Below are 13,056 nucleotides of genomic sequence, written 5' to 3' on the forward strand. Positions count from 1 at the left end.
AATGAGATTTTCATCTCCAGAAGCTATTTTGTAAAAGTTAGAGAGCAAAGTGACACATGAAGTGTGTCACAAAGTGACACCAGCCCATGAAGACTATGACTTTTATCTGATTTTTCTATCAGTCTTTAAAAAAAAAGGTTCAGCCCATACCCATTTATCTTTCCCCACCAGCTCTGTGAGCCCATGAGGTCATACAGCTCAGAGCCATTCTCCAGGCTCAGTGACTGTGTGCTGGGCCTGACAGGTCTCTGGACATGGTTGACCACACTGCCCAAGTAACATTTAGGAAATCTTGCTTCTGGTTCACAGCTGGTGTGGTTCAAATCCTGGCCATTCTCTCCACCCTCACCAGGAGGCTCCTTGGATCTGACTGCCTTCTTCACCACACCTCTTTTGAAGACAAAATTCTAGACCTTCCCTTAGTGACTGACTGATGTGAGAGGTGAGGTAGTGGGAGGTTTTGAGATGGGTTACTAGGAAAATGGTGGGGTCCTGACAGACATCGGAGAGTAGTGGTTTTGAGGAGCTGAAGGTGTTTGGTTTAATTACATATATGTCATGTCTGAAGGTCAGGGAGTTTGTCTAAGTGGAGATATGTGGCAAGAAGTTAGTAATTCTGGGCTGGGGTTTGCTAGAGGAAATAAGGTTGGGGAGAGGGTGTCACCTGCCAAGACATGGTGGTTGAAGTCTTAGGTATAGATGAGTGTTTTGGAAGATAAGTAGAGAACTGAAGGCAGGACTTTGGTTTAATATTCGCATTAATGAGGAGAATGGAAGCTGGCGCAGGAGGTGGAAAGGCAGAAGAGGAACCAGGAAAGTAACAAAGTAAAGGAAAGAAAGAGAGGGGAGTGTTTTAGAAAGATGGAAGTGTTGAACACGGCTGATGGTGCAAAGGTTGAGCACTTGAGTAAGTGCATCGAATTTAATGAAAACCTTCATGACCAATACAAACCTTTCATGATTGATGGAAACCTTTCATGACCAATGGAAACCTAAATAACAATTTAGTAGTATGGGCTAGGAACCAGATCCTCTGCCTTGTGAAACAACAAACATTATCTGTACATGTATATGTGCATGTGTGTATGTTTCTGCAGAGATATTTACAGTTAGGAGTGATTATGTTTGGACAGTGAGATTTTATGAGTGTTGTAATAATTTTTTTCTTTTATTTCTCTTTATTTTCTTAGTGTTCTATGAAGATCTAAGTTTTTTTTTTTAAATTAAAAAAACTTCATTGGTTTTTAAAGTTATGATTTTTATTCCTGTATTAAACATTTATTGAGCACTTATATTATATAATGGGTGTATGCCTATGGGGCAGGAAAAATTATTAAAGCATGGCCTCTGTTCTTAAGGAACTCCCTTGTAGAACCAATATGTGAACAAGTAAATGTCAGGCAATATGATAATGCTAAAAAGAGTACATAAAGTTATCATAAAGGAAAGGTCATGTCTAGTGGGAAAATTAGGAAAGGCTTCCTACAAAAGATGACATTTGAGCTGTACTTGAATAGGCCCTATCTACTGTGTGCAGGTAGGTTGTTTGTGAAGAAGCCAGTTCTTACTCTATGTCTTTACCATTGCTATGGTTTGAATATATCCTCCAAAACTCATGTTGAAATTTAATTACCATTGTGATAGTAATGCTGTTATTGTGGGAGTGGGCTTCTGATAAAAGGATAAGTTCAGCCCCCTTTTTCTCTCTGTCTTGTGCACTCTCACTCCCTTACCCTCTCTTGCCCTCTCTCACAATGTGACAACTTCCACTATGTTATGCATCAAGAAGGCCCTCACCAGGTGTGGCCCCTTGTTACTGAACTTCCCAGCTTCCAAAACTATGAGACAAATCAACTTCCATTGTTTATAAATGACCCTGTCTGTGGTATTCTGTTATAACAGCAGAAGATGGACTAAGAAATCATCCTATTATGCACTTGCTTATGTGTTAATTTGGAATTATTTTCTAATCTATTCATGCTTGTATGGTATGTGTTTTCTCATTTTGTGTATCTCTGAATATTTATTATATTTAATATTTGTACAAATTTCCTCTGAATTTTCACTGTTCAGATGTTTTATTTCTTCTTTCTAAAAGCTATTCTCTAGGTTTGAAATCATTCTTCTATGATTTGTGATTCATATATAACATTCTAGAACATCTAGAAAAAGTATTCTGAATAGCATACTCAGCAATGGGAATTTTCATCATGAATTTTTTCATGAGTATAAAATGTTGCTGGGCAAGTTTCTATTTAAATCATACTTGATAGGCTTGACTAACTGCACAAGTTCACACGGCGCATGCTACAGATTGCTTTACTTTCAACAAGGTAAGGCTGCACCTCCATTAGGGACTAATTCAGGGTATTTGCAAGGGTTCAGGCCAGCTTCATTTGGGGTTGTTAAAGAACTAAAAGCAGCTCATGAGAAACTCAGATCAGCTCATGAAAAGAGAGGTTTCTTAGAAGAATACAGTAGGAAATTTCATGGTTCCAAGGACAGACAACAAAGCTCTAAAGTAGAATGCATAGTGAATCCTCTCTGTCTCACTCTCTCAAGCATTGTTTTTTTGATTTCTTGCTTCTCTGTTTTTCTTCTCAGTATGGGCTTCTGCTTCACATGCTTTCTACTCTCCCATGACATCAGCCACATCTACTCCAGAATAATTTTCTCTGTAGAGATCTCTTATTTGTTTTAAAAAAGATATATTTAAAAAATAAAATAATATATGCACTAGTAAAAAATATGACTAGTATAGAAAGGCATAATATTTTAAAAAAATATATAAATTTCTCTCTTTTCCAACCTCTCTGACTCCTGGTACCTCTCCCTAAAGTTTGTTTCTTGTGTAGCCTTCTGGAAAAAAAAATGTATAAAGATATACACATACATAGATATGCACATATAAATATACACATAAAATAAGTTATCATCTCGATATACAATTCACCATTTTTTACAAAAAGGCCTTATTTATGTATTTGGCATTCTTTCCGTATGCATCGACAGAAAATTTACCTTTTTCTTTTTAGTAGTTACATGTGGCTAGATGGTATTCCATTTTATGTAACTATTATGACTTATTAGATAATCTCTCCATGATGATAGACCATTAGGTTATATCTGGTTTTCTATTGAAAATAATGTTACAATGAACAACCTTGTATATCTATCTACTAAAAGTTTAATAGAATTTTAGCTGTTAAATTTGTTCAATGATTAATCTAAAATTAATTTTTATATGTGGTATAAGGATGGAGATTCTTTTTTCTTTTTTGCATATTGCTATACAATTGTCTCAACACTGTTTCTTGAAGAGTTTTCCTTTCTGGTATATAGAAATACAATTGATTTTTAAATATCGATCTTGTATTCTGTAATTCTGATAAACTCACTAATTAGTTCTAGTAGTTTTTTATAAATTCCATCAGATTTTTAGGTAGATGATCATATCATCTGCAAATAAAGTCCAGTTAACTTCTTCCTCTATAACCTGAATGCTATTAAATTATTTTTCTTGCCTTATTGTACTGTCTTCACAATGTTGAATAGAAGTGATGAGAACAGACATCCTTTCCTTGTTCCTGATCTTAAGATGACAGCATTCAGTTTTTCACCATTAAATGTGATCTTAGCTCTAAGTTTTTCCTAGATGCTTGTATCAGATTGAAGAAGTCCCTTGTATTGCTAGTCTGTTGAGAAGTTTTTCTTAAAACATTCTAAATGGATGTTGAATTTTTTTCAAATGCTTTTTCTGTATCTATTGAGATGATCAAATGGCATTTCTTTTATGATCTGTCAATATGATGACTCTAAGTGTGATTTTTTGATTATATACATAGGGTAAATGCCTACCAGATTACAGAGACAAAGGGTATGGGCATTTGATAGATTTTGACTAATTAATCCTCAAAAAGATTGTACCACTCTCACTCATGTTGTCTCACAGTGCTTATTTCTCCAGATTCTTCTGAACACTACGAATTATCATGCTTTTAAATACCTTATTAGTCTGGTAGAAGATAAATGGTATCTCATTATTTTGATATGCACTTTAAAATTTATGAGTGAGATTTTAGTATCTTATTATACATTTGAATTTCTTTTTCTATGTGTTGTTCCTTTTCTTATCGTGTATACCCTTGATAAAATAAGAAAATTAGCTTCTGATGAAAATAATTTTTCTGGTTAGTTTTTGGAAAAATATTAGTACTTGAAACTTTTTTTTTTGGTTGTAGTGAAGCTTTGTATTTGTATGCAATTATATTTATCAATTTTTTTCCTTTATGTATTTTGGGTTTTATATTCTGCTTCGAAAGATCTCTTGCCTATGTTGATATTATATTCACCTACTTAAAAAAAATATTTGAGCTGTTGTAATCTATTTTGGTGAAAGGAATGAGGTAAGGTTCTGGCTTAACTTTTTTTCTAAACAAGTTAGCCTACAAGTTAAGCCAGGATTATTTATTGAATAGTATTATTTACTCCATCTTTTGCCTATTGATTTGAAATGTGATCTTTATTATAACCTCCATTTCCTTATATATTTGAGTCTACTTTTGGGTTCTATTCTGTACTAACTACCTATATGTTTATATCTACTCCTGTAGCATAATGTTTTTTTTTTTTTTTTATTTATATTTTATATAAAATTTTTTATTCTATAATATTTTTTTTCTTTTTTTTTATAGTGATTACAGGTGACAATAATGTTTTGATTACTGCAGCTGTGTAACATGTTTTACTATCTGGTCAGATTATGTCCCCTAATTCTTCTTTTTCAGAATTTTCATGTTTTTACTTATTTAATTTCCTAGATGAACTTTAATAGCATTTTGTCAAATTCTTAAAAAAATAAACTTATCGTATTTACTTTCAAGATAAATTTAGGAAGAATTGACATCCTCACAGTAAAGTTTCCCTATCCAAAAATAAGGTGTATGTTTTTTCATTTATTTAAGTCTCTTTTCACTTAATCCCATGAGTTTTAAGATTTTACTTTGAGTACATTCTGCTCTATTCTTGTTAGTTTTAGTTTGAGCATATTCAGTTTTCATTCCTTTTATAATGGTATTTATTATATTTTCTGACTGATTAATTATTACATATAGAAAAATATATTAATTTTTATATATAGAAAAATATATTTTGACATTTTATTTCTGTATTCTGATTTTATACTCAGCCCCTCAATGAATGAACTTAATTTCTTTTAGTTAAACTAATTTTTCAGAATTTAACATTTCAACTCTTATTTTTTTGGCCGTCTTCTCGGTGTTTATTTCTGTTCTTTGTATGTGTGTCTAATTGTAGTGGCTAATACTTTCAAAACAATTCAATAATATGGTGATTGTGGGAAATCCCCGTCTTTTTTCCTGACTTTGTTAGTGATGGTTCTAGAAATCCACCATTAAGTAAGATGTTGACTTTTGGTTTGAGAGAGATGTTTTTATGCTTTTTAAATGTTATAAAGGAATAAATCTATTTCAATTTTTATAATGGTCTAAAAAATTGAGATGAATATTGAAATTTGTCAGTCATTTTTGGTATCCATTTGTTTATGAGGTTTTGTACTTTGATATATAAATGGGAAAATCATGGTAATATATTCCCTAATATTGAATTCTATTGGCTGATTTTTAATTTTTAGGATTTTTATACAGGTATTCTTAAGTGAGGTTTATTGTAGTTTTATTTTTCCTGTGCTATTTTTATCCGTTTTTGGTGAGAGTGTTTTGCTATTCTACTCTAAGTGATTTGAAGTTTTTCTTATTTCTCCATGTCCTGGAAAAGTATAAATAGTATTATAATTATCTGTTCTGTGATAATTATCTGGTCTGCAAGAATTTATTGGCTTTTTTTTTTGGTTTGGTCCACTATTTTTATGCAGAGAGAATTTATTTTTAAAACCATCTGAGCCTGTGGCTTTCTGGGGGCTAGTTCTTTTTTTTAATATTCTGAATTTCTTCCATTGTTAAATGTATACTTAATTTTTTTGTTTCTTTTGGTTTCAATTTTTGTCACTTATAGTTATCTAAGAAAATATCCACGTCATAGTTTATTTATAACAAATATTTATAATTTACTTATTTAGAGATTTTTCAAAGTAATCTCATAATTTTTAAATTTCTGATGCATATGTTGCTTTTCATTTTTATTTCTAATTTTATTTGTTCTATTTTTCTCTTTTTCTTGATGAAGCTGTTTTATTATTATCTATTTTATTGTTTTTCCCCCAGAGAACTACACCTTTAATTTAGTTATATTTTCTATTGCTTTTCTGTTTTCTAATTCATCAATTTTTGCTTTTATTTTTAATTATACTTTCCTTATACTTGTTTTGTTGATTTATCTCTACCATCTTGAATAGAATATTTTTAAAATTTGTTTTTAGTATCATTTACTTGGTAAAATGTTTAATGCCATAAGGTTTTACCTTTACCTGAGCTTCTGAAGTTTTTACTAGGTACTATCTTCAATATTGTCATTTTTTATATATTCTGTAATTTCAGTTTTGACTTTTGCCTTTGTATCAAGATCTGAAAGAGTTTTAAAATTTTCAGATGGCTAAGTTTTTTCTTTTTATTATTAATATTTAGTTTTATTATAGTGTATTCAGGGAAGATTGTTCTAATTCCATTTTCCTGGAATCTACTGAGGCTTTACTTTGTGGCCTGATTATTCTTTATGTTTAAAATGAAAATATCCCATCAGTGCTTGAAAAGAAGTTTTATATTAGATATATACTTTGATATAGATCTACTGGGTTAACTTTATTGATTATATTAAACATTTTTTTATTGTCCTCTTGTTCTGTCATAGCTGACAATGTCTGTTACTATTGTGTTTTATTAATTTCTTCTAGCAATTTATGTTTTTATGAATTTTTACACTTTGCTTTTGGTGCTGAGAGATTTATAACACTTGTAAGCTCATTATCGATTTAAATTGTGGTCCTAACAGTGTGTAATATAGTATTTGATGCCTAGTGATTGCTCAATTGTTATTATTGACTGTAAATTAACTCTTTATATTCCCGTTTTGTTCTTTGATAGTTTTTGACTTGAATTTTTCTAATATATATGTATGTATATACCTATATATACATTTCTATACATATATATGCATATCTTTAAGAAGAGATCTTGCTCTGTCTCCTAACCTGGTGGGTTTCTGATATTATTAATAATAATATTATTCTTTTTGTTTTGTTACTGTTTACCTGGTTTATATTTGATCTTTTTTTTTTTTTTTTTTACTTTTAACCTTTCTGAGTCATAAAGAGACTCTTGGAGAGTTTGTTTTAGGTATGAATATCTACAGATTTGGTTTTTTCTATTTGTTTGTGGAGACAGGGTCTCGCTCTGCTGCCCAGGCTGGGGTGCAGTGGCATCAACATAGCTCACTGCAACCTCAACCTCCTGGGCTCAGGTGATCTTCCTGCCTTAGCTCCCAAGTAGCTGGGACTTCAGGCATATGCCACCATTCCTGGATAATTTTCCTATTTTTTGTAGAGACAAGGTCTTGCTCTTGCTGAGCCTAGTCTTGAACTCTTGGCCTCAAGTTTTCCTCCCACGTTGGCTTCCCAAGGTGCTGCGATTACAGGTGTGAGCTACTGCACCTGGCCCCAGTTTTTTCTATATTTTGACCTTATTAAAGAACGCTGTATTTATTGATATAATAGATATTTCTAGTCTTAATGCTTTTTAATTTACTTTATATTTTCTGCTTTTAATGATTTTTCTCTCTCCCTTCCCCCTTTACCTTCCCCATTTCTTCTCCCTTAGATTGTATTTTGTTTGGTGTATGTATGTGTGTTTAAATGAGTGAGTGTGTTTTTCTTGTAATAATGTCAAAGATTTGTAGTCTATTTTTAGGTCTTTTAGAGATTTCCTTGATAACTTGATATAGTGGTTTTAGCCACTTTACCAATTTATCAATTATCTATTGACTACTTACTGAGATGGCTTAGAAAATTAACGTAAGTATTTTCTCCTTATGTTAATATTGTCATTTGGCTTAGTTAATTTAATAATTTCAAATAAGATACTTAAATCTCAATTTCTTGATTTATCATCCTTAAGAAGTAAGAAATATGAGGAAATTCTACTCTTAATTTTTCTCTCTCTCCTCAAACTATTGAATTTGGTTTATTGGTTTTTATTGTTGAAATGTATAACATTTCCCTTCTATAAACATACTTCACACTGGTGATTAACTTTATTCTAAATATAAATAGATTCAGTTCTTCCTATCAGACTTTTTACTAGAGCTGCACATTTATCTCTTGGTTTGCTGGATTTTGGACTTCAGTGATTCTTTTTTTAAGGAAGTACTCCTGGAGTCACTGAGCCTTGCATGTCTGAAAGTGTCTGTTGTTGTCTTCATACTGGAACAACAATTTGGCTGAATATAATAATATTTGCTTATACTTTTTTCTTCCCTCAGAACTTTGTACACATGGCTTACATATTTTTCTGATTTTGATCTTTAATGTCGAGAGAAACCTGAGCTTTTATTCTGTTTTATTTACTCTTATTTGATTTGGAGATATGTGTGTGTATGTGTGTCATATATATCTTTCTCTGCCTTGACATTCAGTAATTTTATCAGGAACTATCTGTTTTTCTGAGAACTGTTCATTTTTCCTTCAGATCTGTGGGTTCTGGGCATTAGGGACAATTACGGTTGATGTGTATCAGCTTTGCTCTTCTTTTTGAAATGTCATTTAAAGTGCTGTGCTAGGTGTTTCCCCCTGGTAGTAGGCAACTCCTACTGTATGGCTTTGGAGATATTTCTTCTACTTTCTTTTATGAGCCTGGTGTTGAGTAATGTATTTGAAAAGTTCTTAATTTCTATTAAATGTATAAAATGAGCCTGGGCTCATTTTCTTACAGCTAACTCACCCTCTCTGTCTACTTCTCTCTAAATAGGGAGTGGTACTGAGATTTTTCACAATTTTTTCCCTTCATCATCTCCCAAACTGCACCATACTCTTGGAGAAGAGAGAGTGAGAGCTGGTTTGACAACAGCAGTGATTCCTGCCATCTTTTCTCTCTCACTTTCCTTGAATGCTACTTTTCAAAGATTATGGCAAAGAAGGGACAGGAAGTCCTGTCCCTTCTTTTGTTTGATTACTGCTAGCATATTTTGTTTTGTTTGCTGGATTTCAAGTTTTTATTACTAATGTTGTTCATTCATTTGGCTTTAGGGAAAGGAGATACCTGACCAAATGTTGCCATCTCATCAAGATACCTAACTAATCTTTTCCAGAAGTCACAAAGATTTTCTAAACAGATTTGGAACCTTGAAATCAACTCAGTTTCTTCTTCCTCCTTATATTTCTTGTGGAACCTAGCATAGCTTGAATATAATTGGCATTTAATAACTACTTACTGAATGCATAAATAACATCTTAATGATAATTTTGGCTAATTTATGACCTGTTGTTGAAAGAAGGGTAGATGGGGTACAAACACCTTGGAACAAGTATATTTGTTGATTCATCTTAAAATTTGATGAGCAAAGCAGCAAGAAAAAAGCAATAAGACATGGAAGAATCAGTCACAGGTCAGAATGAATATGTTTAGTGCTCACTGCAACCCTGGAAGAATAGAGCTCATCTGTTGCTTTTGACCCAGTGTTGGAGGTTGGCTCCTAGAGCCTCTAAAAAGACACAGGTGAATAAGCAGGAAATTTATCAGGAGCGCTTTTCTCCTTTGGGTTAGTTTTTTTCCTTCTACACTAAACACATCAGTTTTAAGGGCACCACAAGAAATTTGTTTCTTGAATTTCTATTATTGCTAAAGTCAAGGTTCACCTTAGACTATTCTTCATTTTCCCTCCAGGCGTTTCACTGAGTGAGACAGTCCACCCAGCTAGTTAATGCATATTTCTTTTTTCTTTTATGTGACTCTGTGTTCAGCCTGGGGCAAATTCAGCTTCATGCTAGGGGGCAGTTTCTTTTCAAGGACAAGATGAAAAAGATTATAGAGCTTTGTAGTGAAGAGTGTTTTTGTTCATTTCAGTTTCTGCGTGTTAATATTCTTTCTCTTTTCCTCCTTGAGGAGGAAAGAACAGGAATTGGATGGGCAGAAGAAAGTCACTTGCATTCTTCTGACTATTGATTTTCCTTGTGCCATTTAGTGTTTCAGTAGTTTTTTCCTAACTACAGTTCTGCACTTAGCAGCAGTTTGGCCGAGGTCATCAGCCACAGTGGGGGACTGACTGTGTCTCAGTAAGAGAGAGGTGGATTGAGAAGGTGACTTTCCAACCATATGAATGTGGGTGCTGTAAAGTTTTCTTTTCGCTCAAATTCTCTAACACAGAATGATAGTAAAAAAGAAGACCAGAAACAGAAGTCAAATGCCTGGGTGTTTTTTGTTGATTTTACTGTTTCCTACACAGGTAACATGCTCCCCCACATAGAGTTTGAGACTTCTTAGGATAGTCTCAGGGTACTGGTTGGGAAATTCTTCAGGGAAGTAAGATTCACCATGTATATGAATAACTAAATATACACTGTTATACCTTAACTACACAGATTTTAAAAAACTTTTTGTTAAAAATTGAAAAGCATGCAAAAGTAAACAGAATATAATCATGCAACCCCATGTACTCAGCTTCAATAATTATCCCTCCTATAGCCAATCTCATTTCATGTATGCCGCTTCTTATTTTCTCCTCTCCTCTATATTATTTCACCCATAAATATTTCAGTGTGTATTGCTAAAAGATAAGGACACTTTTAAAAAACAACCACAAATACAATTATTACAACTAAAACATAATTAACAATGTTTCCTTAATGTCATCAAGTAACTATTCAATATTCCAATGATCTCATAAATGTTATAGTTTTTTTAGCTTGTTTGTGTGAATCCACACTTTATTTCACATTCATTATGTATTTAAGCTTCTTTTAATCCCAAGGTCATCTCTTTCAATTTATTTTTATTTGCAATTTATTTGTTGAAGAAATTGTGTCATTTGTCTAGGAGAGTTTCTTACAGTCAGGATTTTGCTCATTGTGTCTCCATGGTGTTGTTTAATACTGCAGTCCCCAACTCCTGGGCTGTGGACTATACCAGTCCATGGTCTATGGCCTCTTGGGGGCTGGGCTGCATGGTGGGAGGTGAGCGGCAGGCAAGCTGGCTTCATCAGTGTTTGTAGCCATTCCCCATCATATGGCTGCATAAGCTCCGCCTCCTGCCAGATCAGCGGTGGCATTGGATTCTCATAGGAGCATGAACCCTACTGTAAACTGGGCATGTGAGAGATCTAGATTGTGCTCCTTGTGAGAGTCTGGTGCCTGATGATCCAGGGTGGAGCTGGGGCGGTGGTGCTGGCACTGGGGAGCAGTTGTAAGTGCAGATTGTCATTGGCAGAGAGGTTTGATTGCACAATGAATGTTATGTGCTTGGGTCATCCTGGGACCATCATCCCCCCACCATCCATGGAAGGGTTGTCTTCCATGAAGCCTGTCCCTGGTGCCAAAAAAGTGGGGGACCACTGGATGTGGCACTGTCCTTTGCTACTCCTGTTAATTGGTCATCTAGAAACTTGTCAGATTCAGGTTTAATTTTTTTGGCAACACTGTTTCTTAAGTAGGGGATATTTTTCCATCAGAAATCATAATGTCTTTCTTTTCTGTGAGGCTGGAAATCTACAGAGAAATCTCTATAGCACAATATTTGGCAAAAACCTAACCATAGACTATTTCATGACTATTTTTAAAAGTATGTCCTCTGCTGACAGTTGAAATCAAAACCACTACGGAAGTATTTAGATATTCAATCCTGATAAGATAAAGCTGTGGCTGGGCTATTAGCTTACAGCCATATGTGAAACAGCTTACCATAGTGTGATGTTTAACCGTGGGCAACTCACCGGCTCTCTTGTGGTCACAGGGATCTGGAGCTGAGCTGTTCTCTGGTGGTGCGAGACCAGCCCCTTTTGCTGTTAATCACAAATAGAAGTTATGTTCAGTGCATTTGTTCTTGCCAACAGAAAGATTATAGAGAGCCTGCTTTCTCAACCACCATAAGCCTCTGCCCTTTAGGAGTTTGCCTTCTAAAATGAAAGGAAAAAAAGGACAGTTGTTCCAAGGCAGTGTGTTACCACAAGGATAAAGTCTTTTATTAAATAAATACCTATCAAGACAGTGGCTCAAGTAATGAGAAGTTTGAGTATTTCCTAGATATTTTGCTAATGATGTGTAAGCAAAGATAGGAAAATATTCCTTTAATACTTGTTACCTTTATTTACTAAACAGAAATATCTTTCCTAGGTGATGTCCTTTTTGCCTTCCTAATAATTTGGCTCTTCCTGGTAGTGGAAGGGTTTGGATGCCACAGGAATATGGGAGACATGAGAATCTGGCTCTGAAAGAGTAGTGACTTTGATGAGAAATCTGTTTGTGGCATCGACTTACATAATACTACGTACAAAAACAAAGAGTGTTCATCAAATCTTCATTTTAGAGCAACTGCACACACAGAGACTTCCAGGTCAACTGGACTTCCAATTAGTTTGTGAACTGTGTGAGCTTCTCCCACACTGACAAGTGCCATCATCCACCTCTACTGGATAGACCTTGTCCTTCTATTTGTTTTTCAATGAATGTAGCTTGTGTAACCTAAAATTTCTAGCCTCCTGAGGTTTCATTTCATGTCCAAATAAATGCATGGAGCTCCCATTTCTGGGGCTGTAAGAAGCCCAGGTGCCTCTACAGGGACTTCTGAGGGTTCTGTAGAGTTCTTAGGTTTACAGGTATTGTCCCTGTCACTCCAAACTGCTCCTGGCCCTTTCTTTGGTCAACCTTGGCTATTGCCATGAGGCTTCAGGTAGGCCATGCCCCAAACACAGACATAGTCAGAATTGCAGTCTGCCATCAAGGTTGGCTTTTTGGCTGGGAGCACCTTTCTGGCTATCAGAAGGTCTGCTTCAGCTGCCTCCCAGGACCTGATTATCACTGCCCTTATAGGCTGTGTAAGCAGCCACTGTTTGGGTTGACTGTTTAATCAGTTGTCAGAGAGTTTATGGAGTGAAGTA

General features: G+C 34.3%; 1 protein-coding gene across 2 annotated transcripts in view; it reads left to right on the plus strand.

Annotated features, from left to right (window-relative positions):
• The first annotated feature begins 207 nt into the window (after positions 1–207).
• The window catches only part of LOC142872353 (myosin-IIIb-like), a 71,397-nt gene continuing 58,548 nt past the window's right edge, over positions 208–13,056 (plus strand). For both annotated transcript variants that reach the window (XM_076005644.1, XM_076005645.1), the window contains exon 1: positions 208–442. The gene's annotated coding sequence lies outside the window, so the exon portion shown is untranslated. The remainder of the gene's footprint in view (positions 443–13,056) is intronic.

This window comes from Microcebus murinus, chromosome 8 (assembly GCF_040939455.1).
Source record: "Microcebus murinus isolate Inina chromosome 8, M.murinus_Inina_mat1.0, whole genome shotgun sequence".
Lineage (NCBI taxonomy): Eukaryota > Metazoa > Chordata > Mammalia > Primates > Cheirogaleidae > Microcebus > Microcebus murinus.